This window comes from Phoca vitulina, unplaced genomic scaffold (assembly GCF_004348235.1).
Source record: "Phoca vitulina isolate PV1807 unplaced genomic scaffold, GSC_HSeal_1.0 scaffold28, whole genome shotgun sequence".
Lineage (NCBI taxonomy): Eukaryota > Metazoa > Chordata > Mammalia > Carnivora > Phocidae > Phoca > Phoca vitulina.
The window spans coordinates 7,832,599-7,859,063 of NW_022589731.1; the positions used below are offsets into that span (position 1 = coordinate 7,832,599).

At 37.8% G+C, this 26,465-nt stretch overlaps 1 protein-coding gene across 5 annotated transcripts in view; it reads left to right on the forward strand.

Annotated features, from left to right (window-relative positions):
- The window catches only part of ADD3 (adducin 3), a 123,815-nt gene that overhangs the window by 58,938 nt on the left and 38,412 nt on the right, over positions 1 to 26,465 (forward strand). The window contains exon 1 of one of the 5 annotated variants that reach the window (XM_032423475.1): positions 9,796 to 10,308. The exons of the other annotated variants lie outside the window; for them this stretch is intronic. The gene's annotated coding sequence lies outside the window, so the exon portion shown is untranslated. Of the gene's footprint in view, positions 1 to 9,795; positions 10,309 to 26,465 lie in introns of those variants that run through there. 5 annotated transcript variants of the gene reach the window in all.

Genomic DNA, 26,465 nt, shown 5'->3' on the forward strand with positions numbered 1-26,465 from the left:
GCTTTTGGTGGTGGTTGTTGTTGTTGTTTTTTCTTTTCTCTAACTATTCTGAGAAAGTTACTTACTACACTGTCCAAAGGTATGTGTTTCACTGAGGAATTCCTACTCCAGGATCAAACCTTTCAGTCTGAACATTTTGCAACAGTTTTTTTTTTTCTTTCTTTGTCAGAGCTTAGGTATTATAGGTGTGAATTCATGAATATAAAGTACACATGGCTCTTGCATCCCAGTATAATGTGTTAAACACAGGGGAGATTACTATCTGAAAGAACCTGGCAAAGAATCTTTAAAGAATTCACATAATATAAATAATCCTACCTTAATTTCTCCGTTTTAGATAATTTTCACTTAGGTTGTCACATAGTGTGTGCTGTAAATAATGATCTTCATATTGTTCTTCATAAAAATGGAAGATTTGTTATTTATGTGTACTTTCATGTGGAAACCTATCTTAAACTTTAACCTTATGACATTTTCACATCGGTAGTAACCTGATCAAAATGGGTGATCTGTTCTCATCAATTTAATGTGGCATCCCTTTAACTTTTGTCAGATTAGCCCACAAAACCTTTCTCATATGTATCAACATCTTTCTGAGCCTTGAACTTGAAAATTTAGGCGACTTACAAACACAATACTTGTGATTAGTTGTGTGTTTCTTTTTTCTTCCCAGCCCCTCCCATTAAATCTCCCGTCCTTGCACTTGATACCTTTAAGGATTTGAGCCCATAGAGTATGGTGTCCCTGTTCCAGGTTGACCATGTCTTTGTATACTGACTTTGGTATTAACCTAGAACATTCTTATTCCTCCTTCCATGAGGATATGGTGGCAGATCAGAGTATGACTGGCTTCAAGATAATTGGTCTTAATTATTTCTAAGTCATTGGTTAGTGCAGCTTAAGAACAAACGTTGTTCCAAGAAAGGATACAAATGGCTTTTGAGATTCTTTTCTTAGTGCACAAGTCAGAAGATTAGCAAAAGCTCATGACACAAAACTATATGGTTTGCTAGTAGATTGTAGGGTTCCTATAGTTTAAATTATACAAACCACTGTAAGTTGTTAACTAGTGACAATTTTTATTTCCCTTTTGTATTAGTTGCCATTAGTGATACTTTTATTTAAAGTAAAGCCAGGTGGGGTGCCTGGGTGGTTCAGTTGGTTAAGCGTTCGAACCCTTGATTTCAGCTCAGGTAATGATCTCAGGGTCATGAGATAGAGCCGTGTGTTGGGCTCCATGTTGGACATGGAGCCTACTTAAGATTTCCTCTCTCCTCCCTCTAACGCTCCTACTCTCTCTCTTACTCTAAAAATAAATAAATAAAATTTAAAAAATAAAGCTACATGTTAAAATACAAGTTTATTAAGAAGCATGTTGTCTTTTCGTATCTTTCTGCCAGAGTTGTACATCATCCCCCCCACCAAACCTTTTAAGACCAAGCTCAAGTGTAACTCCTAGGAACCTTTCAACTTGGCTCTTTTCTCTGAGTTCATAATATGTCTATTATAATACGATAACACAGTGGGCTAATATAATTGCTTAAGAAGCTGTCTCTCCCTTCTTCTCCCCCCAGCCCACTAAGTTGCGTTTTAGGATCAAAGATAATGTCTCATTCATTTCTTACATTCTCCACCATATTACATCCTCAACTGTAGAACGTGATAGGTGTTGAATGAATTATTGTTAAAAGAATAAATGAATTCAGCCAGAAGTAGGAAGATTTATTGATTAATTGACTTACCAACTTTGAATTTAAAGGTAAATTTTTAAAATCTAAAATCAGTAGATTAAAATCAGTGCAGCTGTAGATTTGGCACAGAACAAGTTGATATTCTCCAACTAGAGTAATACTTGGGGGCAGAAAGTAAACTAAACTGAAAGTGTTTCTAAAATGATAAGAAGAGATGTGCTTATAGGCCAGTTTTTGTGTTCATTTTTGTTTTATTTTTTTAAAGATTTTATTTATTTTGAGAGCAAGAGAGAGAGCACAAGCAGGTGGAGGGGCAGAGGGAGAGGGAGAAGCAGACTCCCTGCGGAGCAGGGAGCTTGACTCAGAGCTCAATGCCAGGAAGGCAAGATCATGACCTGATCTGAAGGCAGACACCCAACTGACTGAGCCACCCAGGCGCCCCTCATTTTTGTTTTAATTGAACCTCCTATCATACTACCGGTTTGCCTAAGGAAATAGAAAGGTAGCAAATCTACCAACTATCTACAGATACTTTCACTGAGGGCAGGTGGAACTGGAGGGATTGAACAATGGGAATGAAAAGGAGGAGAACATTTCTAAACCTGTCTCGTGCTCTGATTTTTATGGTAGCATTTGGGGGATTTGGAACTTTTTGTTTTAGAGGATAGGATGTATTCTTTTTTTTTTTTTTTTTAAGATTTTATTTATTTATTTGACAGAGAGTGAGAGAGAGAGAGCATAAGCAGGGGGAGTGGCAGGCAGGCAGAGGGAGAAGCAGGCTCTCTGCTGAGCAAGGAGCCCGATGCGGGACTCGATCCCAGGACCCTGGGATCATGACCTGAGCCGAAGGCAGCCGCTTAGGCGACTGAGCCACCCAGGCGCCCCAGGATGTATTCTTGTAATGAATAGGGAACATGTGTTCCAGAGCTTGATCTGAGAGAAGATCGTTAGTCCTTTAAGTCATGTGATTTGTCAGCTTGCCCACCTACCTACCTTATAGCAGTGTTTGAGGCTAAGTACCTGAAGACTTTTTTTTTGGATGAGAATACTTAAATTTCTGAAGATTAAAAAAGAAGACTTTTTTTAATTGGGTAAATTATTTGAAATGTGAAACATTTTTTCAACTAAAGAGATTTTTTTTCTCATGTTTAGAAAAAGCAACAATTAAAAAATGTCTGCCCTGGTCCCCCACACCCTTGGATGGAACCAATCAAAACAACAGTAATGGGCGCCTGGGTGGCTCAGTTGGTTAAGCGACTGCCTTCGGCTCAGGTCATGATCCTGGAGTCCCTGGATCGAGTCCCGCATCGGGCTCCCTGCTCAGCAGGGAGTCTGCTTCTCCCTCTGACTCTCCCCCCTCTCATGTACTCGCTCTCTCTCATTCTCTCTCTCTCAAATAAATAAATAAAATCTTTAAAAAAAAAAAAAAACAGTAATATTTTTAACAAAAAATTGCAGAAGCACCTGGGTGACTCAGTTGGTTAAGCGTCCAACTCTTGATTTCAGCTCGGTCATGATCTTGGGGTCGTGAAATTGAGCCTTGCATCAGGCTCTGTGCTCAGTGCAGAGTTGACTTGAGATTCTCTCTGTCCCTCTGTCCCTCCCTCTGCTCATGCCGTGCTCGCTCACTCCCTCTCTCTCAATAAATAATTAAATCTTAAAAAAAAAAAAGAAATTGCATGTGTCATGAATGTCTAGGTCATGTGGCCATAGTGCATTTACATTTACTTGTTTTCTGTTCCTTTTTTTTTTTGGACTTTTCCCCAAAGCAGAAATTATTTGTGAATGCAGGTTTTTTAATAGCACATAAACATTTACTCTTCACTTTTTAATGTTTTGGTTTTTTTTTTTTCCCATGTAGTCTTTATCTTCCTCTAAGAGGTGGTTAATAAAATGCATTGTTTTTGGAAGTATTATGCCCTGGGAGAGTCAAAGCCACATACTGTTTTTCCATTTCAAGTTTGGCAACTTTCAGATACAATACAAACTCACCAGTTTGGTTAATTTTTATCTTAAATGGGGATCATGTCCAATCTTTAGACCTAATGATTTACCGAACTTCTGCGTCAGCTTTATTAGGCTTAACTTGCCAATCATTGTAGGTTATGTTGTATACATTTTTTTATCCACCAAAAAACCTAATTTTGAACATTAACCATATTTCACTTATTCCCAACCTTGCCTTTTCTGTAACTGCTTCATCTTTAAATCCTGGATTACCTCTTTTAACAAATAACCATCTATCAGATATTAAATAGGCAAAGGATATTATTCATTTACCATCCATATTTTTTGAACTTGCCCTATGCTAGGTGCTTAGGGGCCCTGCCTGCCAGTTGCTCACAGCACGTATGAGAGCTATACCAGCAAACAGAAAATTGTGAGTCGATGTAATGAGTGCTATGTTGGAGGTAAGCCAGAGGGCTGTGGCACTTGAAGCTTTGAACTTCAACGCGAAGGCTTTCCTTCACAAATCCATCTTTGCAAGGGAAGCAAAACCAGGGTTTTCCTAAATGGGAAATTACGGAATATAGCCAGATGCCTGCAGACAAGAGTTGAATTTCACCAGCTTGGCAAGGCTCTCATTATCTTCTGAAGTATGAACACCATGGTTGGCATTTTTATCAAGGAGTTATCCATGTTGTATTTATTACTTCTGAGAACAGTTGGTTTGGGTTGGGAGTGTCATAAGAGTAAGAGCTATGATTTAGCACTGCTATGGTTCTAGGGCCATTTCTGACTTAGGTTTCGTAACTCCAGGATGGCAGACTGTTCCATGGAGTTGAGTCCTGCTACTCTTAATTGTCTCAGCTTTGGTTTTTTTGTTTTTGTTTTGTTTTTCTTGGCCAGGCCTTTTTTCTCCCCTTGAGTTTTGCTCCCTCAGCTGAATCTCTTGTGCTATTTGGTTGTCCCTCCCCTATCTGAGTTCTGTTAATCCCAGAGCCTCCCCACACTCTGTAAAATTGGCCTATTATGAAAATCACTTGTAATGAAAAAAATCACTTCTTTATTTTATCTCCATTGCCACGAGTTGTGTGACCTTATATGCTTAACCTCTTGGAGTCTCCGTATTCTCATATATAAAAGGAACCTAGTAGTACTGCCCAGTGGAGCTGTTGTGGGTGGTACACAGGATAGGTATTTAAAGCACATAGCAGTTTGAATTATTCCAGTGGCACTTCAACTGCTTAGCAGCAGTTACTTCTCCAAGAACACAAGAGTTTGCACACAGTTGACTTTTAATCTCTTTAATTTCATGCCCTGTGATCATCTCCCTGCCCCCCACTTTTCTAGCACTTTGCTTTCCTTTTTGGTGAGTGTTTGGGCTTAGTGTTTTGGTTTGGTTTTTTTCTTTTTTCTTTTTTTTTTGGCTACTTTGATCATAACTGAGTACCCATTATCCAGGCATATCCGTTCAGCACTTATGGACAGTTTCCATGTGCTAGGCATTGGAATACAAAGATTCTCCCATTGAAGTAAGGGAAACTAATGGAAGCAGCCATCTGGTGTGAGTTCTATAATGCTGTTATTTAAAGCATAATGGAAACACAGGATGAAGAAGCTTTAATTTTGTTCTGAGTAGATTAGGAAAGTAGGCTAGATTTTAACTGGGCCTTGAATTCTCACTTGGTGGTTAAAAGGGAGATCACACTAGGGAAAGGGAGCTCTTTATACAAAGACTGGTGGAGATATAAGTATATATGGTGTAAGTAGTCACTACAAAGTCAAAAGTCTATTCTTCCCTCCCCCTGCCATTCCAGTTCTGTCATAGTAGGAAGGCAAAGAGAAAACAAGTAGCATTTTTTTTTCCCAGACGTAAAAAATCGCTTGCCTCTGTAGCGAATAAAGAGTTCTGCTTTATTTGCTATTTTTTCTTTGCGTATGTGAAATGAGAGCAAACATAGGAGTAGCACAAAAGCTTCGAAGCAGTATGTGAATGGGCATATGCTTGAACTATGCCCAGAACTGTTGATTTTGCTTCCACTTCTTGTGTTTTCTTCTTTGGATCACTTACTGCATGCCAGGCACTTTACAAAGGCTATCTCTTTTAAGCCGTACAACTTTTATGAATTAAGATTTTCCTTGTTTTACATAGGACAAAACTAAGACTCAGAGGAGTTTAAAAAACCAAAACCAAAACCAAGAAACTTTCCTAAGATGTATAGCCTGTAAGTGGCAGAGTTCTTCCTCTGAGCCAGCATTCTCTCCCAAGCTTCTGTTCTCTTCATCCTAAAGCCAAGTGTAGAGCTGCTGCCTAAGAACCTTAGACTAGGCCCAACCAATAAATTACTGACCAGCTGGCTGGCTGGTACAGGCAGCCAAAACTTTTGAAGTTTTGTTTCCTTCACCTAAGAAGTGGAGTAATTGGAGCAGATGAGTCTACACTTCCTTTTAACTTTATAATTTCTTCTTAGGCTTCTTCCATCTGTTTCATTCACGCCTGATCACTTTGTGCAGCCAAGTTATGTGACGTAGTGGGGAATGTTCTAACGCATAGGTTGCAAAGGCATGACTATTTAGAGTTGTTTAAAATCAACTCTTTTTTTAAGATTTATTTATTTTAGAAAGAGAGAGCGCACGGGGCGGGGGGCGGTTTGGGGAGGGACAGAGGGAGAGGGAGTGAGAGAATCTCAAGCAGACTCCCTGCTGATCACGGAACCTATTAACAAGGGCTTAATATCATGACCTGAGCTGAAATCAAGAGTTGGATACCTAAAATCACTTTAAAATCAAAATAATGATTGCCTCTGAGGAAATGGAAGAGGGCATTGTCTGGGGAGAGGCATGAGGGAACTTTCTGGGGTTGAAAGTAATGTTCTGTATTTTGATAGGCGTTTGTACAAGTATACACTTACATTTCTGCATTTCATTGTATATAAATTTTATATCATAAGAAAAAAGGCCATAAGCAAATATTGAACTCTGGGTAACGGTGTGCATGCTGAAGTATTGGGGGATGTATATGGATACCTGTCACTTACTTCAAAATGCACTAAAAATAACGTAGATTAATGGTTGTATAGAAGAATGGGTAGATGAGGTATGTGATAAAATAAGTATAGTACAATGTTAATGGTAAAATCTAATAGGGCTTGTATAGTGCTTACTGTAAACTTCTTTCAAATTTGCTGTAAATTTGAAAATCTAAAATAACAAATATTAAGATATTATAATTGTCAGGGTGGGGAAATCACTTTTAAAATGAGTCAGCAATTTCCTATCAATAGTCACCTCCTCACTTTTGAAGAGGTGACTACCACCACCTCAGGCTCTAGTTGGATTACCATGAATTTAACCTGATTTAAACAGCTCAGAGAGACCTTTTCATTCCTTAGCCAGTCCTGTAGATGGGGAGCTTCCTTCCCATAGACATTTCAAGTTAGTCTGAATGTTCCACAGAGCTGAAGCTTGCCAAGCAAAGCTCATCTCTGTGGCTCTCTGAGTCACTAATAGTTATACCATATTTCTAGAATTTAATGTCACCATCAGCCAAAGATTAAACTTTTCTCTCCCTCTCTCACACTAGAAATATCCTTGATCTGGTGATGTTTGTCAAGGGAAAAGCCCTTTTTTTGGTTTTGTGCTTTATTTTCAGTCAACCACAAGTTCGAGATTTGAGATGCCTTGTGTTTCTTTATTCTTTAACAAATGACCCTTCGTGCTTCCCCAGCGCTTTAGTTGGAGACAACTTCTCATTGTGCTGGTTTGAGTTCTGGCACTTGAGAGCATCTTCATTCTGAAGCTTATGGAATGTCCCTCTCGTATTTGAAGCAGAGTGCTTATCTTCTCTTCATTGGTTAAGCCCCAGCCCCTGGTGGTGCCCCAAATGAGTGTCTCATCCAAGTTGTGTTTGAGAATGTGTATGGGTATGAAGAGTACATGAACTCTTGTGCAGCAGAAGTGAAGGGGAGAGCCCTTAGAACAATGAGTTAAATCATGGGGATACCTAATTTCATAAAAAAAAAACCAGTAAGATAGCTAAAATATGTTTTGAATTATTTTCTTCTAAAAATGTCATCTTTTTTTTCTAACTTTAATAACCGTTTGTTACAAGTCACTTTACATACTGAAAGCACAGATTATTTTACAATATTGTGTGTTTGAAAATATAACAAAATGGCATTTAAATGAAACAAATATTTGAAATAAAATTGGAGTTGAAGGGCAGAGGGAGGGGGATCAGGACACGTTTTGAGTTGTGCAGGAGCGCGTACTATAATTTTTAAGCCTCTGGCACTCAGTAGACAATGTTTTTATTTAAAATCCACAAAGCTGATATGGAGAGGGAAGGAGAAATTAATTGCTTCTGAGAGTTACCCTAGAAGATTGGATCATTAAATTTACATGAATCCCTGAAACAGGCAGGTGTATGTGAGTGCCAAAAAATGTCTGAACTAACCAAGAAAAACTTGCTTTTCTACATCACTGTGGTGAAAGCATTGGTTCCCAACAACTTTCACGTTTATGAGGATTTTTTTTTTTTTTAAAGGGCCTAATAACTACACATTGGGCAAGCGACTGTGTAGTCCAAAAAGTATTGGCTGGATTTAACATACTGGGGGCATGTGGATTCCTAAGAATGTCACACCTTGTCTATGCCAATAAATCAGAGTGTCTATTCCTGATACTAAATCTGATGGCACTGGCAGATTTTCCCCTTTATTGGAAGGACAATAGTCAGAAGGGAGATTGTTTTTTCATGTATTTTGCTCTCTGATTGGGGTGTTTTTATGATTTTTTTATTTTTTTATTTTTTAGCCATGAAATAATACTGGCAAGTCCCAAGAAAACTAGATCTGGATTTCATTTTGTCTTTTCAACTCTGTGTGATCTTGTGCACATTCCTGACATGTTACAAACAGCTTGTGTCTCTGAATGTGCAGTATCAATTTTCAGTGGTGAAAGCCCCAAAAGGAAACAGACTGATTCTTCCATGCACAAACAGCTGGGCAGTTGTGGATGGAATTAATTGCTGATATATATTGGCTTTGTTTTTCTTCTCTTGTCATTTCCTTTGCAGCTGTGAAAGTGAAGTTTGACTTGAAAACAGACATTTCCAGCAGTGCAAATCCAAAAAGTATCAAAATGGGATTCTTCAAATATATCTGACTGCTACCTTTGAGTTCAGTTTGGGGCTGAGATAGAGAGCAGCAAGGGATGGCAGGCGATTCATAATTATATATATGGTTGAAAAATAATTAAAACAGGCACGTGCACTAAGTATTTTTGAATGGGTTGATTTATTTTATGGTAAAAGCAACCTCATAATCAACAAAAGGCTAGATCAGTCAGCAAGCACCCCCTTTCTAGGATCCTGGAAGTTGTTGTTATAGGCCACCTCTGAAAATATGGGGGGCGGGGGGGAAGAAGAGGAAAATACCAAAATGTTCAGTACTGCAGACTGATTTATTGTTCCAGTGTGAGGAAGTAGCAGTTGGCGCAGAGGGTAATGTGACAACATGTATCATTAAAAATAATATTTTCCTGCTCTTCTCCAAAAGCCTTTTCTTTGTTCTAAATTCAATGTAAATGATTATATAGCTTATTTTTTTTTTTTTTTTTACCTGTGTGGGTATTTTACTAAAACCCTATTTTTTATTCCATGAGTTATAGGAGTTCAGTTAAAAGTAACTGTTGGTTGTGCGTCTGAATGTGCATATACAGGAAGTAGTATTGATTAAAGTCACTTTGAACAATAACCAGATGTTTGGTAACAGTTTCAATAACTGATTATTTTAGACACTAAGCTTTTTAGGCAGTATGTATACATCTTACAGAATATCTTATTTGTAAATCAGAAAAAACTGAAAATCAAAACTCTATGAAACTATTTCAAAAGCAGGTGCCTATAAAATTTTTTAAAGTCTGGTATGTATATTAGTGATTTCCATCAAAATAATCCTCCCTTGTATGTATTTTAATATTCTACCTAAAACAAGTTTATAAATCAAATCCTTTTTTTTTTTTTTTTTTAAGGCAACTCTTGCTAGTTAGTTGATAAGAAAATGCTTTTATTGTTTCTGCATTACCAGGAGAACTAGAGCATTGATAGAGAAGGATAAGTAATGCTTATGTTCATTATTGGATCCCCTATTTTGGCCAAATAGGCCAAAAGGTTAAGTTCTAGAGTGAGCAATGTTGCCAACACCTTGAGATATGCAGAAGCTGCTGTTGCTAAACTTAGAAGTTGGCATGGTTGGACTTCCTTTATAGTAGTCCACTTCCACCTTACATTCTGCTGGTTGAGCTGCGTGATCTACCTTGCATTTTATCTTTACTTTCTTCACAAAAAAGGAATGAGTCCATATTTTATTTCACAGCAGGAAAGCAGGAGGAACTGCCCTCCTCTCCCCTGTTTCTTTCAGGAGGATTAACCAATTAGTTTTGACTCTGAGGCCCTGAAAAATGTTGTGGCAGTATTAACGTGCAGTTTGCTGTCACTGAAGTCTGCTTTGGGTGTGTTATTTCCCCCAGAGTGGGCTCCACCCTTGCTCTAACCGCACCGAGTGTGGATATCTCACTGTTTAAAACAAAGTTCATTTTTAGGGCAGCATTGCATCAGAATTGCCACACAAAAACCAGCTTAAGAAATGTACAGCAGCTTCAATTTTTTTTTGTAAGTAATGGGCTTTCTATTGTAAAACTGATAACGCACAGCTTAGGGGGAAGCATAGATAAGATAGATGGCTAGTTTTGTGCTATCTGCTAGTAATGTGCAGTATTCTTCTTGGGAAGGAGCCTGTAGCTTTATCAGTCAACTAAATTTTTTCCTGTTCACTTGCTTTTTTGTTGTTGTTCCTTAAACAGTTTACTAAACTGTTGTTTTTAATTGTTTGGGGGAATGACAATGACTGTTTAAACTAAGGAAAATACTGGTAGTTTCCCAAATGTGCTAATTACTTAACATAAAAATGCTTGAAGTAGTGTTTTGCACTGAATTTATTGGACCCATTAACAGCATAATCTGGCAATACTGTATTTCGAGACATCGTGGCATGAACTTTGTGTGTAAGAGTGGGTTCATTGAATTAAAAAAAGCCAGCATCTAAAGAGCCTTTATTTCTGTTATAATGATGCTTTGTCCTGCTGCTGTTGGGTATTTGTCAGAAGAGTTGGGGAAGGCTGCAGCCCAAAGTTCTGTTCCATGCCTTGTCTGTGCCTCTGTGTTCTTTCTAGAGTTTGTGACGTGAGTGGTAAGTTGAACTATAGGAGAATTCAATGAGGTCCACATTCAGCAACTTTTCCTTTGCAAATGGATCTGACTTTTTTTCCCCTTACATATTGGGGTTTCATTTGTAGCTGTGTTTTAAATGCCTGTGAAGTGTTTAATTATGCACTGACCAGAGTAGGCATGTTGAGAGAGAGGCTGTGCTCTGTGATCTCTTCTGTACTGACTATTGTCTTCCTCTCAGGCATGTCCATTGTGTACCCTTTTAGGATAGACACACCCATTCAGTACAAGCAAGTTGAAGCACTTGCTTCAGTTGAAATCAAAGCTGAATGTTGAAAATGGCAGATTTTCGTAAAGCATGCAGGGGTGACGTTGTGTCATCCTTTTTGGACTTAGACTTGTGAGCATTTCCTTGCTTTAGGTTCTTCTTTGAAACTTGGTAGTAATTGTGTTTAGCCATTTTCTAACATCACAAGGATGTAAGAAAAAAGTAGAAGCTTGGTGTATCAGATAAAAGCACTAGGCTGGGAATCAAAAGGCCATTACATTGGACAGGTTTCTTCACTTGTAAACTTGGGAATTTGGGTTAGCTAAGAACTTTTCCAGTTGAGAATACCTTAATTCTCATTGTAAAGACACATGCCTATTCTAAAAATGCTAAAGGGGATGTATTGGAATTGAGGGGAAAAAATGTTTAGATGTTAACCTAGAATCATTCTTATCAATGACATGAAAACTAAAGCTTTACTTTAAACTGTGTATATCAGAAATTTTAGAAATTTACTCTTTGATTCTATTCTGAGCAGTAGAATTCACTAATCATCACCTCAACAAAATAAATTTTCAAGTTGTTTTGCATCCCTACCCAATACACAAACCACATACACACCACTTAATTTCTGAAATAAGTTTCCCTTACAGCACAGAAAACACTTTTTTGTTCTTTTTCATTTTTAAAATGTTTGTTTCAGTCTACTGAGCTAGATGATCTCTACTGTCCCTTTGAACTCTAAGAGAATACACTTACTCTTGATGTTTTTATGGTTGCTCCAGAACAAAGCTTGCCAACCACTTTGTTGTTAAATACTGAAATCGGGAAATTTTCTAAATAGATTTTATATGGAACTTTTGTAGAAGGTCAGTAGTTAATACCTCCAGTAATACTCTTATTCAAAATATTATTTAAAAATCTGGGGCACCTGGGTGGCTCAGTCAGTTAAGTGTCTGACTCTTGATTTCAGCTCAGGTCTTGATCCCAGGGTTGTGAGATCGAGCCCCACGTCAGGCTCATGCGCTGGGCGTGGAGCTGCTAAAGAATCTCTCTCTCCCTCTCCCACCTCTCTATAAAAATCATCATCATCATCATCATCTTATTTTTTCTTATAATAATTATGTAATATAAAGAAAGTGGAGTGATTTTTTTTTTTTTTCACCAAGCTCTATATAGCTGCCCTTAAATCCTCTCCTGCAACCCTAATCCCTGAGCCCTACTCCCTGGGGGGGGAGGGGGGGGTTCTTCTCTATTTTTCAAAAAATATTTCTATGAATGAGTGCACATCTTTTTTTTTAAAGATTTTATTTATTTATTTGAGAGAGAGAGCATGAGAGGGAGGAGGGTCAGAGGAGAAGCAGACTCCCCGCCGAGCAGGGAGCCCGATGTGGGACTCGTTCCCGGGACTCCAGGATCATGACCTGAGCTGAAGGCAGTCGCTTAACCAACTGAGCCACCCAGGCGCCCTCTTTTTTTTTTTTTTTAAAGCAAATTAAATTTACAATGCACACCATTGTGTATCTACCTCATTCTTTTTAATGGCTGTATAGTACTTCAGTGTATGGATGGATGTACTATAATTTATTCATTCATCCTTTGATAGAGATCTGGATTATTTCCAAATTGTTCCCTTTCTCCCCTATCAGATATACTTAATCAGTCCTCTCTCCTACCTCCATTTTGGAGCCAGAATCCAGGTGCTAAAAGGGGTAATAGTGCTGTGCAGAAATAGAGAAATCCCTCATCAGTTTCTCCTCCTCTGGCTAGAACACCAAGGATAGGCCCCACTGTCCCAGCCATTCATGAGTGAGTAAGAACTGCCCTAGGAGTCATTTTTCAGCAGATTAATCAAATAACATTGGGTTCAAAGTCTGGTAACTTGAGTGTAAGATTATGGGCAGGTCAGTTAACCTCCTTGATCCTCAGTTTTGCCACCTATAAAATGAGAGGTTAAAATAGATGCTTTTTTTTTTTTTAAGATTTTATTTATTTATTTGACAGAGAGACCACGAGAGCAGGAACACAGGCAAGGAGAGTGGGAAAGGGAAAAACAGGCTTCCCGCGAGAGTGGGAGAGGGAAAATCAGGCTTCCCCCGGAGCAGGGAGCCCAAAGCAGGGCTCGATCCCAGATGCTCAACAATTGAGCCACCCAGGTGTCCCAAAATAGATGAGTTTTAATGCCCTTTCCAGCTGTAGTATTTACCTATATTTTTGTTGAAGTATTGATTTAAGCTATATAACCCAATCTATATTAGGTTTCTGTTACTTAAATTGAAAACATCTTTTGTGTATATTGTGTGATGTGTAATTTATTTGGGCTAAGCTATTTTAAAGTGTAAGACTATAAAAAAGAGAAGTTGAATGTTATATTTTATATAAACTCTCCTTTTCTAAAAAGTCCACTTCAAAAGTATAAAATCCATTCCAGAGAAAAGCAGATCCTTTTATCAAGCTTGAATACTTGAGAAGAAGATTCTGAGTGAGGCGGTGTTTGTTTTTAAAATGGATCCTTGTAATTTTCAATGAATCCAGCCATTCAAGGCTAATCCTCAGGGCTTTGAAACTTGGCTTCAGCCCCCTTGTTTAAATTGTTTTCACATTCTAGTCCTCTAATCCATCTCCTTGTTTCATTGAATGCTAAAATTGATATTGCTTGACATAGCTAAAGTTGTCTGATTTGGTGCTGAGGAAGCAGCTTAGAGGTGAACTATACACTATTATCCAGCCAGCAAAGTTATCAAGTTACACAGCAAAGTTATAAAGTAACAGAAGCAGGAGTTTTTGCTGCATCACACATAAGATGTTTAGGATTGCCTGTTTCACAATTTTATTCTTGCAATTCTGTCAAATGACAGCTGTCCTGAAAGCAGAATGGTAAAGAACTTCATTGTTTGATTTGTGTAATAACAAGAAGATAAAAAGATACTTTCTCAGCCTGGAGGTAGGGGAGTCTGTGTGTTCATATGCTGGTTTAGCCTAGCTTTGTGGCAGAAAACTTGATATACCTTGATTAAGTATGCTTCTCTGAAACCTGAGATGTTATTTATTAATCGAAGCAATGCTGCATAATTACTACCGGTATTCTGTGTTGATTTTCATATCAGTTGTTTGACATATGGTTCAGTTTAGCAAAATGTATTGAGGACCATCTAGGAACCAAGCACTGCATTAAGCAGTGGAAGTACCTAAATGACAGAGACAGTCTAGTCTTACTGGAATCTATTAAAATGACAACTCTTATTTCTTCCATTGATAGAATTTTGGGCAGAGAAAGTTCTTCAAATTTTGAGTCTGTGAAAATAGATAAAAACAAGGTATATTTTAAATAATTAAAAAGGTTTTAATGTCTTGTTAGGACAGTGTTAACTACTGTGGAGGCACACTCTTCTGTGTGTGGATCTGCTAAGTGACATCAATTTCTCACTCATGAGATTCTAAACAAAATAAAGTTGTGGTTGGACTAATTGAGCCTTAATTTTTGCCCACTTACATGTATCTAACATATAAAAACCTGTTACAATTATTGTACCTCATATATTATGACTTAATCTATTGCTTGTATGACACTAACCTTTGAAAGTGGTCACACTATGTCTTGATGACACATCCTGATATCTTTGTCAAGTTACCCCATCCATTGTGACATTTACGACTAAGGAAATTCTCTATAGTTAGAAATATACAGGATACTGCTGTCTACAGGATGTTGAACAACTTTGTCTAAAACATTTGCAATCATTTTAAGAAAAACAACCCTATGATAGCAAAATCAGTCCAGTAGATTATAGTTTGAGCTGAAGCAGAAAGCCATTTTAAGTGTGTGTGTGTGTGTGTGTAAAAGAGAGAGAGAAGAAAAAGTCTAATCATTACTCTGCTCCATTATGCAATCCTAGAAGGGACTGCTGTTTCTTCTTTGGAGCCCAGCTTTTGGCTGGGGTCCTGTGACACACAGTGGGAATTCACTTCCTATCAGGAAACACTGTTTTTCAATGTATTATCTTGTTGAGACAACCACAGTGAACAATAGGCTATTAATGTATTAGAACAACAAGTGTCATAACTAAGCCAATATTTGCTTTGTTTTGAGTGTTACCCTAAAAAAAAAAAACTTTGGCCAGCCTTCAGAATACATATGACCATCAGTAACTACTGGGCATAGAAGTCATGACAGTTAAAAAGAACAAAGAAGAAAAAAAAAAATGTGTTAATAGCAGTGATGAACTTTTTGCAGGTTTACTCACTTCCCGCAGAGAGACAAGAATTAATTAAATGGTTTCAAATACGTCTTTCAGCTATGAAAAATGTCCACTTAAAGGCCTGTTTTGAGTTCTGAAAGCTACACCACGAAGCTAGTACAAAGAAAAAAGCATCAAACTCAGGGTCTTTAGGAACTAGCAGATGTTCTTACGAGATATATCACATTTGATTTTGGATTTTTATATTTAAAATAATTTTATAATACTTCTTATTTGAGGACTGTCTACTTTTTCAAAGCTGTGTTTCTTTCATAACGATTAGGAAGAAGAAAACTCCATTCAGGGGATGGTCAGTATCAGGTCACCACTATAATTATGTGATAAGAATATAATAAAACTTCAGAGGTGGAAGGTAAACCTAGAAGTCATGTGATCAAACCATCACCTCATTTTATACATGAAGCACATCAGAACTTACCTTTCATTTCAATCTTCCTTTACTATCTTAACCCAAAATTCTGTTTAACAGCCATTCTCAACAACTCTTGGGTATTTTATATTTATCTTTCATTTGGTAGTTGTCATAAACTGGTTTTTACTGTTTGTTACCTTTCCCTGTGTCATGTCTTAGTTCTTCTGTGATAAAACTGAGAAGTCCTTAAAGGCAGGACCTAGGCCTGTGTCTTATATTTCTTTATAGACTTTACCTAACAGCTGAATTAGTGGTTGCTAGATTGATAGGATCAATAGGGTTTGTTGGTTGTTTTTTTTTAATATTTTAAAATGACATTTTTGTACCACAACTTGTACCTCATTTCAAAACCCAGGAGTAAGTATAGATTTTTTTTAAATTGCTCTTTTTATACCTTCACTTTTTTGTGATTACTTTTCAATCAGCTTAAGACATTTATATGCAGGTGAAATTCATTACCTCAGCCATCTTGGGTACCTGGCCATTCTGAACAAACCATGATTAGCCCAGTTTTCAAGGGTTGCTCTAAATTCTCTGCCCTAGTTTATTCTAAGTCAAGTAGAGAATGGGATATTATGATTCAATAGCCCTACTTACCTCACTTAGTTTAATAAACCCTTATTGCATAATTGTAAGTGGACAGTAAAGAAAGAAAAAAGATGTTGACCCAATTGCTGGAGCAGACAGACCTACTCAAATAATTTAAAGGCAACACAGACTATGAAAAAGTGCTTTGGGAGCAATACTGGTGGGAGGAAAGGCTAATTCTTGTGCAGGAGATTGGGGAAGCCATTATGGAAGGAGTTCGCTTTTGAATAAGACTTAAAAGTATGGATTAAGATTTGGAGGGTTGGAGATGAGAGGGAAAAGAGTTCAAGTACATGAGAAAGAAGGTGAGCAAAGCATCAATCAGGGAAATGGCTTTTGTTTGGGAGAGTCATCATTTTCCTCTAAGTCTATGAGGGACACACTTGGAAGTCTTTTCCATCCTATTTTCAGAGCCTGAATTTTAGAAACCCCCAGGCTGATTCCTAATAAAGGTAGGACTCCAAGGTGCTTTTTTTTTTTTCCTTGAGGGAGGGACTAAGAAAATTGTGTTTTTTGGAAAATTATATAGTAGGTATCTTTGTGCTTCTCAGTTGTAACCATGAACCCCAAAGGTTGTAGTGTCCATACTACCTTTTAGATGTTTAAAATAACACTTTCTGGCACTTTGCAACTCTATAGAACTCTTCCTTGACAATAGAGATCAAATGTAGAAACAAAATATTTAACAAACTCTGTGGAGAGCTACTTAAGTTACTAAGCTCCATGAAAGTTTGCTTTTTATTTGACAATAAAGTACTTGATGTAGGCTTTAAGTCCAGCTAAATAGGCACTATAGAACTAAGCTGTGAGTCTAGTCTTTGTGACTAGACAAAAACAAGAATCCTACTCCAAGCCTGAATTTAAAATATAGCAAGCAATTTAAGGGGACCCTTCAGGCATGTGTGAGTGGGTACAAAAAGCTGAGTCATAAAGTTTATTCTCTCTAGTGAATTACCATTAAAGCTTGAAAGAGCAGCTTTCTCATTATTTTAAAAAGTGGTTAAGTCGTTCTAAATTCTTATGAAAATACATAAAAAATCTGTTTTGTGTGTTGTTAACCCTGAATGCTACTTAAAAACTACTTAAAATCAAGAAATTGGAGCTTAAGACATTAGGTGACTTTTCTTTTTCATGAAAGGTAACATTTAATGCATAGTAGCTTCTGAAATTAGTTTATTGCCATAATCTTTAAAGGAATTTTTTAATGCAGTTTCTATTTTAAATCTTTTCTTACATTGACAGATCATATGATCTACTTTCTGTGTATCATATGCTATTCTAGTAATGTGAAAAGTCTCAAAATAAATTGAGGGACACTTGAGAAGTCACATTCTTTTTGGGACCTTCATATGTTTCTTCATATGGAGAATTGAGGGGGTAGGATTAGATGTAATAATATCTTAAAGGTATTAGAGCTTAGTAGGACATAAGTTCTAAAGATGCTATTCTTATTTTGGTTCTAATTAAGTAATATTAGGAAAGAGCAGTATATATTTCTTGGGACAGTTGTTATTTGGGTTTATAAATGTTTTGTCTCTCTGTTATCCTTATAAAGGTATTCTTCATCCTTTAAAAATCTGCACTTCTGGGGCGCCTGGGTGGCTCAGTCGTTAAGCGTCTGCCTTCAGCTCAGGTCATGATCCCAGGGTCCTGGGATCGAGTCCCACATCGGGCTCCCTGCTCGGCGGGAAGCCTGCTTCTCCCTCTCCCACTCCCCCTGCTTGTGTTCCTGCTCTCGCTATCTCTCTGTCAAATAAATAAATAAAAATCTTTAAAAAAATAAAAAAAAAATCTGCACTTCTGATGTCTTTGTTAAGCTTTCCTTCGTAAATTAAATGATGAATTAGTTTAATGCTTTCTCTTTTTCCCTGATTTTGACCTTAGACTTTTTAGGTCTTCTTTCAGATTTTCTTTTTATTAAGACTTCAGGTTCCAGCTGTGGTTTAGAGACTTCAATTGTTGTCTCTATTCTCTCCAGTCTCCTCAGTGTCTCCATGTCAGAAAAGGATCCCAATCTCTTTTCTCTTATATGAATTAATTGTCCTAAAAAATTAAAATGTATGCATACATTTTCAAGGTTCTTAATCATATTGACTAAGCCTACTTTTCAAGGCTAAATCTTACTTTATATTTGGTCAGAGCCTAAACCTCTTTAAATGACAATAAATGACCAACACAGTTCTAGATGAAATAATGGGGCATATGTAATCTAGTTATTAGATTCCAAAGAACTCACCCACCACCACCACCTCTTCCTAAAGCTTATAATTATAGTTGTAGTTTATATTATACTTGGTGGAAGATTAAATTTGGTGAATTACCAGGAAATTTTGCTTGTTTATTATTGACTTAATAATCCCTGAGTGTCAGTCCATCAACAGATGAATGGAGAAAGAAGATGTGGTATATATATACAATGGAATATTATGCAGCCATCAAAAGGAATGAGATCTTGCCATTTGCAACGATGTGGATGGAACTGGAGGGTATTATGCTGAGCGAAATAAGTCAAACAGAGAAAGACATGTATCATATGACCTCACTGATATGAGGAATTCTTAATCTCAGGAAACAAACGGGGGGTTGCGGGAGGGGGGGGGGGGGGGGGAGGGATGGGGTGACTGGGTGATAGACACTGGGGAGGGTATGTGCTCTGGTAAGCGCTGTGAATTGTGCAAGACTGTTGAATCTCAGATCTGTACCTCTGAAACAAATAATGCAATATATGTTAAGAAAAAAAAAAAAGATAGGAGGGGAAGAATGAAGGGGGGAAAATCAGAGGGGGAGACGAGCCATGAGAGACAATGGACTCTGAAAAACAAACTGAGGGGTCTAGAGGGGAGGGGGGTGGGAGGATGGGTTAGCCTGGTGATGGGTATTAAAGAGGGCACGTTCTGCATGGAGCACTGGGTGTTATGCACAAACAATGAATCATGGAACACTACATCAAAAACTAATGATGTAATGTATGGTGATTAACATAACAATAAAAAATTAAAAAAAAAATAATCCCTGAGTGTCAGACCCTGTATGACATGTTTTCATGTTCAAGTAAACTTCATTGTAAGAAAAATCTGATCTATGAAAATACATATTTTGCCAAACAGTTCACATTAGAGGTAGGGACTTAGATGGTGTTCACTTAGGTGACTCACTCAGATTTGGGGACTGGGGTAGGGGAGGAGTTGGAAACATTTACCAAAGGATCTTAACAGGTGTAAATTCGAAATGACTCAAAATTTAAAAACATCACTGGGGATTAGGGAGAGGAATGGGATGGTGGAAGGTAGAGATACAATATAGCACGGTGGTTAAGAACAGAGGTTCTGGAGCCAGTCTCCTTGAATTTATATCTCAGCTAACACCTACTCCTGTGTGACCATGGATAAACAACTTCTCTGTGCTATTTCTTTTTAAAATGAGTATGGTAATAGCACCTACCTTTCTAGAGTTATTATGGGGATTAAAAGAGTTAAAACCTGCTATATTCTTAAGACCATGTAAGACAACATTAGATGGTCAGGAAATGTTGACTATTGGCCATTATCCCTCTCTTCACATAAAAACGTTTTCGTCAAAAAATGTGTTTTTAAAAATTCTAATTAATTTCTTTAATGAAGACACACACAAGCTAAATTACTAAGAAGAATGGTGTAGGGAATGGAGTTGCAGTGACTGAAACATGCCTGACAAGGATTTGGAATCTAGGCAGATCCTTTGAGGCCTCGGCAGAACCCTAGCAACAGGCAATAGGGAAGAACCCAGGTGTGTGGACTGTCAGTAAGAGGGAGGTTCAACAGTAAGTGTCCAACCCTGACACATGGGCAGAGCATGGGGACAGGATATTTTGGTAATTGGGAGAAGGCTAGATGGGGAACTCTGCATGGCATCAGAAATCCCCTGTAAGCCGAGGTACGAGCTGTCAGGTGACCTCAGGGAACTATAGAAACTGATGGAAGGGTCTAAGACTCAGACCTGACGTATCAGGTTCAGGTATAGAGTTTCTATTTTGAAAGTATTTGGAGTTACCTGACAGAGAAACAAGAAAGGGATTTAGGCTGCTTTATAGTGAGTGGAGGGGCTGAGAGACCAACAGAGTTTGATCTTTAAGGATTAGATAAAAGTATTGCTCAAGTGAAAGTCAGACAACAGAGTAGAAGCAGCAGCAAGACTAACTTGATGTTGAGCTGCTTAACTAGTTTCTTACGGTTTTTCATAATCCTAAGGATCCAGGGCCCGTGGCATGACGTTGAAACTGCAGGTTAGGGTTCAGTGGTCCCTAGTGTGGGTAGATGAGCAGAAATACTGCATGTATGTATGCATGGCAAGAACCTGCTAACCTGAGCAAGTGGCTTTTTAAATCCATCCTTAGTTAAACGAAAAAATATTCCATCAGAGTAATATTTTATAGTTTGATAATTGCTTTAACACTGTTTCAGCTATCATAGAAGTAGTAGAGCCCACTGCATCTTTTATTTGTGGGTAGCATTCATTGTGAGTCTTCATGGAGTTTTACAAAGAAATTTCTGTTAAGCTTCTGATGTGACAAGAACATTTGTATTTTCTTGGCTTCAGATTTTCTTGGAAACATTGTTTCTCAGTCTAAAATTGTAGTTTGCAAAAGTCATGCCACTGTGGAATATATTTACCTTGCATTGCCCTTACTTATTATCAATGATGTCTGTTATTTCTAAAGAGCCAACTTTGATTCTGCAAAGGTGTGCTATGTGTCCACATTGTTATCTACATTGTTATGATGGCAAAATGGCTTGTGAAAAATCAGTATTATCAGGATGGAAATTCCATTGGAACAGCGTGTGTATTTGTTTCCTAGAACTGCCATAAAAAAGTGCCACAAAACAAGTGGCTGGAAACAGCAGAAATTTATTCTCTTATTCTCTTGAGGCCAGAAGTCCAAAATCAGGGTGTCAGCATGGTTGATTTCTTCTGGGGGCTCTGAGGGGAAACCTGCTTTATGCCTCTCCTAGCTTTTGATGCCAGGAGTCCTTGGCATTCCCTGGCTTGCAGCAGCATACTTTTATCACTGCTTCCATCATCACATAGCTTTTTCCCCCTGTGTTTCTTCTGTGTCTGTGTCCACATCTCTCTCGCTTTTTTAAAGACACTAGTCATTGGGTTTAGGGCCTGCCCTAATCCAATCTGACTTCATCTTAACTTGATTACAAATTAAGGCCCTATTTTCAAATAAGGTCACATTCTGAAGTCATGACATGAATTTGGGGAGACACTCTTCAACCCAGTACAGTACATAATATTGAACTCTAGATCTAAAGGATGATTCATTTGAAAAAGGTTTCACAAAAAGTTTTTGTACAAAAGCAGACTTCTGAGGTTGATGAACATCTCTTTTCATGGACTGCCACTTAAAACAATGATCACATTTCTAAAATGGCAGGGTCTGACCAAGTATTTTTCAAAGTGATTTTCAAGTACTGTTACCTATGCTTAATAAATTTCATTTTCATGGCTCACTGTTAGACTTCCCATAGAAAGAAAACAGATGGGGTTGTGATGATCTTGAAATCCTCCTTACTAGCCAAAATCTGAAGGTGGGAACTCCTTCAAATCAGACTTCCTTGCAGTGACAATGTATTGAGTTACCTACAGCTTTTGGATTGGCTTTTGCAGCTGTATTTTACATCTTATAACCATAAAAGCCAAAATTCCTTAGCTGGAATACCTGAAATAGTAGATCAGAATGAACTCTTGGGACTTAGTGATACCCTAGGTTCTTTAACTATTTATATATTTTTTTCCTTCAAATTTTACAATAAAGAGCTCTGCCTTATGTGTGTGCGTGCGCGCATGCGCGCCCTTCCAGGCCCCCTCCTGTTTCTCATTGGTCACAGTGACCCCCATTAGGAATGAACCATTAGGAGTATCATCCACAGTAACAAATCCGTTTTCTAGACTAGACTTTTGGGTGATTGTTTAATTTTGCAAACTCAACTCATTTTTAATAATGAGCTTTATAGTGTTGTTTTTGCATTTCTTCAGAGTGAGGAACTAGAATTTCTTCAGAATCCTTGAGAAATAAGTAGACATAAGATTGGAATTTGGGGGAGTTAAGTTTTCCATATTACTTATATTCTCATATTCATTTTGGAAAGTTTCCTGAGGTTTCTAGATACATGTACCATATTAGGTAAGAGTGAATTTGACCTCAAACATTGTTCTCAATAAAATGTCAAAAGCAAGGGCTTTAAATTTTTCAAGCTCAGTGCTGCACATATTAAATAGACTTTAGTGTTTCTTAAAAACAGAAACAAAAACCTTTTGCCCAGAAGGACTACCATATAGTCAAGAGCCAAAGATTTAAGGTTATCTCCAGAAATTGAGAGCAATGAATCTTTTTTTAAAAATCACAATCTCCACTGATTCCACTTTTTAAAACCTCTCATTTATCATGAACTGTCAAGTTCTGGAGAGTTTCCTGGATCTCAGTTTTAAAAATTTCACTGATACCAGGGGACTCAATAACAGAAACTAAATGTCTGAGAGGCACATTCAAGTAATCAATCCACTAGTCTCTGTCAACTTTCTCTTAGGAGAAGAAAAAAATCCTCCTTTTGTTTTTTCCCAATCATTTCCAAAAGCTCCATGTTGAAGACAAACGAATACTGAGGGAATATATACAGAACATACATTAAATTTTGTTGTAGAAAAGAGGGTAAAGGCACCAAGGCCATCTGTTTTTGGATTCTGCAAGATACTTGGGGAATTGCCTCTCTGTGGTTGATTGTTTTACTGACCATTTTATAAGGCTATATGTTTATTTATTTAAAAATCAGTTTCATATTTGTTTTTCCAGATGATTCATGTTGGGAACAATTTGAGCTAAATCTAGATAATGATTGAGTTTGGACTTCAAGAAAATACACTTTATTTTCTTGAACTTTTTATACATATTTTCAGGTTTGTAACTCTGCCTCTTGCATGGCCATTATATTTTGTAAATTTGATCTATTTATAATGAAAGGTTTCTTTTCAAGTTACCAGTAAATGTTATTTATTTATACTCCTGCCAATGCCTAAGCAAGTAACTGTCCTTCTTCTCCCCAATCCGTCCTCTTCAAATACAGGAATCCAGCACACTGTTCCTTGCAACAGGTAATGTTGATCAATGAAATATTCTTCATCAAGTATCGGTACCTTAATGAGAAAAACGTTTGATTATTCCTATGCTTTCATCCTGCTATCCAGCAGTTGAATGAATACTTTTAGTCTTTGGCTCACCCTGCTGAATTTTGACCTAGCAAACACCTGTTCAAAATTTTTGTACTTACTGCTCTGCACTTAGATGTCATCATAATATACATTATTTAAAATATAACTACTATATTCCAGTTGTACAAGCACAGGATGTATTTTTCATGTTTGCTAAAATAATTTATCTTAATTAGCTGTGTATTATTTTTCTTTTTTTTTTTAAGATTTTGTTTATTTGACAGAGCACAAGCAGGGGGAGCAGCAGAGGGAGAGGGAGAAGCAGGCTCCCTACTGAGTAAAGAGCCCGATGCGGGGCTGGATCCAGGAGACCTGAGCCAAAGGCAGACACTTAACCCACTGAGCCACCCAGGCACCCCTATTTTTCTTTATAAAACAAAGTTTGAAACCAGAAGATTCTCATAAGTATGCCTTTTGTTTTCTTTTATCTGTTTTTGTTTTGTTTTTTATTTTTTTTATTTTTTTTTTATTTTTTTATTTTTTAAAGATTTTATTTATTTATTTGACAGAGAGAGACACAGCGAGAGAGGGAACACAAGCAGGGGGAGTGGGAGAGGGAGAAGCAGGCTCCCCGCGGAGCAGGGAGCCCGATGTGGGACTCGATCCCAGGACCCTGGGATCATGACCTGAGCCGAAGGCAGTCGCTTAACCAACTGAGCCACCCAGGCGCCCCTTGTTTTGTTTTTTAATGACTACTGAGCCAGCTATCAAATTCCATTAAGCACAGGACATTTAGCAGCATGATGAGGTGGTGTTACCATTACCAGTTTATTTGTTTTTTTCCTTGACTTTAAGTTTTGATTTTAAGGCTAAGGCTCCGATTAATAGTATCTTTTACTAATCAACTGTAGATTCATTGTTTCCTGACTTTTATATAGAAGTTTAGAATTTATAGTTTTAAAGATATACTCAACAGAAGTCATTTGAAAAGATTCTGGCACTAGGCCAGAGAGAGTTAAGTTTCTACATTTATACCAATCTGATAGCCATACGAGACTTTTTAATCTCACTACTTTCAGAACACTTGCCATTTCTATTTTGGTGGTAAATATTGTGATCCTGTAATGTATTTCCAGGCACCACAATAAAGAAAGGTTGTAATCAAGGTTGTGATAGCTGTATATACTTCTAGAAAATGGCAGTCTTTGAGCCATTCCATCTGTGGTCAACTCTCATACCTATTGAGATCTGTAACCATGAATAATTCCACATTTGGTGAAGAACATTTGGTAATCTGAGGCAAATTATTTATTTTTTTTACTTTTCATTTTATTTTATTTTATTATGTTATGTTAATCACCATACATTACATCATTAGTTTTTGATGTAGTGTTCCATGATTCATTGTTTGAGTATAACACCCAGTGCTCCATTCAGTACGTGCCCTCTTTAATACCCATCACGAGGCTAACCCATCCCCCTACCCCCCTCCCCTTTAGAACCCTCAGTTTATTTCTCAGAACCCATAGTTTTTCATGGTTCGTCTCCCTCTCTGATTCCCCCCCTTCATTTTTCCCTTCCTGCTATCTTCTCTTTTTTTTTTTAAACATATAATGTAGGGGCGCCTGGGTGGCTCAGTCGTTAAGCATCTGCCTTCGGCTCAGGTCATGATCCCAGGGTCCTGGGATCGAGCCCCGCATCAGGCTCCCTGCTCAGCAGGAAGCCTGCTTCTCCCTCTCGCCCTGCTTGTGTTCCCTCTCTCGCTGTGTCTCTCTCTGTCAAATAAATAAGTAAAATCTTAAAAAAAAAAAAATATTTAAACATATAATGTATTATTTGTTACAGAGGTACAGGTCTGTGATTCAACAGTCTTACACAATTCACAGCGCTCACCATAGCACATACCCTTCCCAGCGTCTATCATCCAGCCACCCCATCCCTCCCACCCCCACCACTCCAGCAACCCTCAGTTTGTTTCCTGAAATTAAGAATTCCTCATATCAGTGAGATCACATGATACATGCCTTTCTCTGATTGACTTATTTCGCTCAGCATAATACCCTCCAGTTCCATCCACGTCATTGCAAATGGCAAGATTTCATTCCTTTTGATGGCTGCATAATATTCCATTGTATATATATACCACATCTTCTTTATCCATTCATCTGTCAATGGACATCTTGGCTCTTTCCATAGTTTGGCTATTGTGGACATTGCTGCTATAAACATCGGGGTGCACGTACCCCTTCGGATCCCTACATTTGTATCTTTGGGGTAAATACATATATTTAGTATAGTGTGCAGCAATTGCACTACTATAGAATAGTAGTGCAATTGCTGGATCGTATGGTAGCTCTATTTTCAACTTTTTGAGGAACCTCCATACTGTTTTCCAGAGTGGCTGCACCAGCTTGCATTCCCACCAACAGTGTAGAAGGGTTCCCCTTTCTCCACATCCCCACCAACATCTGTCATTTCCTGACTTGTTAATTTTAGCCATTCTGACTGGTGTGAGGTGGTATCTCATTGAGGTTTTGATTTGGATTTCCCTGATGCCAAGCAATGTTGAGCACTTTTTCATGTGTCTGTTGGCCATTTGGATGTCTTCTTTGGAAAAATGTCTGTTCATGTCTTCTGCCCATTTCTTGATTGGATCATTTGTTCTTTGGGTGTTGAGTTTGATAAGTTCTTTATAGGTTTTGGATACTAGCCCTTTATCTGATATGTCATTTGCAAATATCTTCTCCCATTCTGTCAGTTGTCTTTTGGTTTTGTTGACTCTTTCTTTTGCTGTGCAAAAGCTTTCATCTTGTTGAAGTCCCAATAGTTTATTTTTGCCTTTGCTTCCCTTGCCTTTGGCGATGTTTCTAGGAAGAAGTTGCTGCGG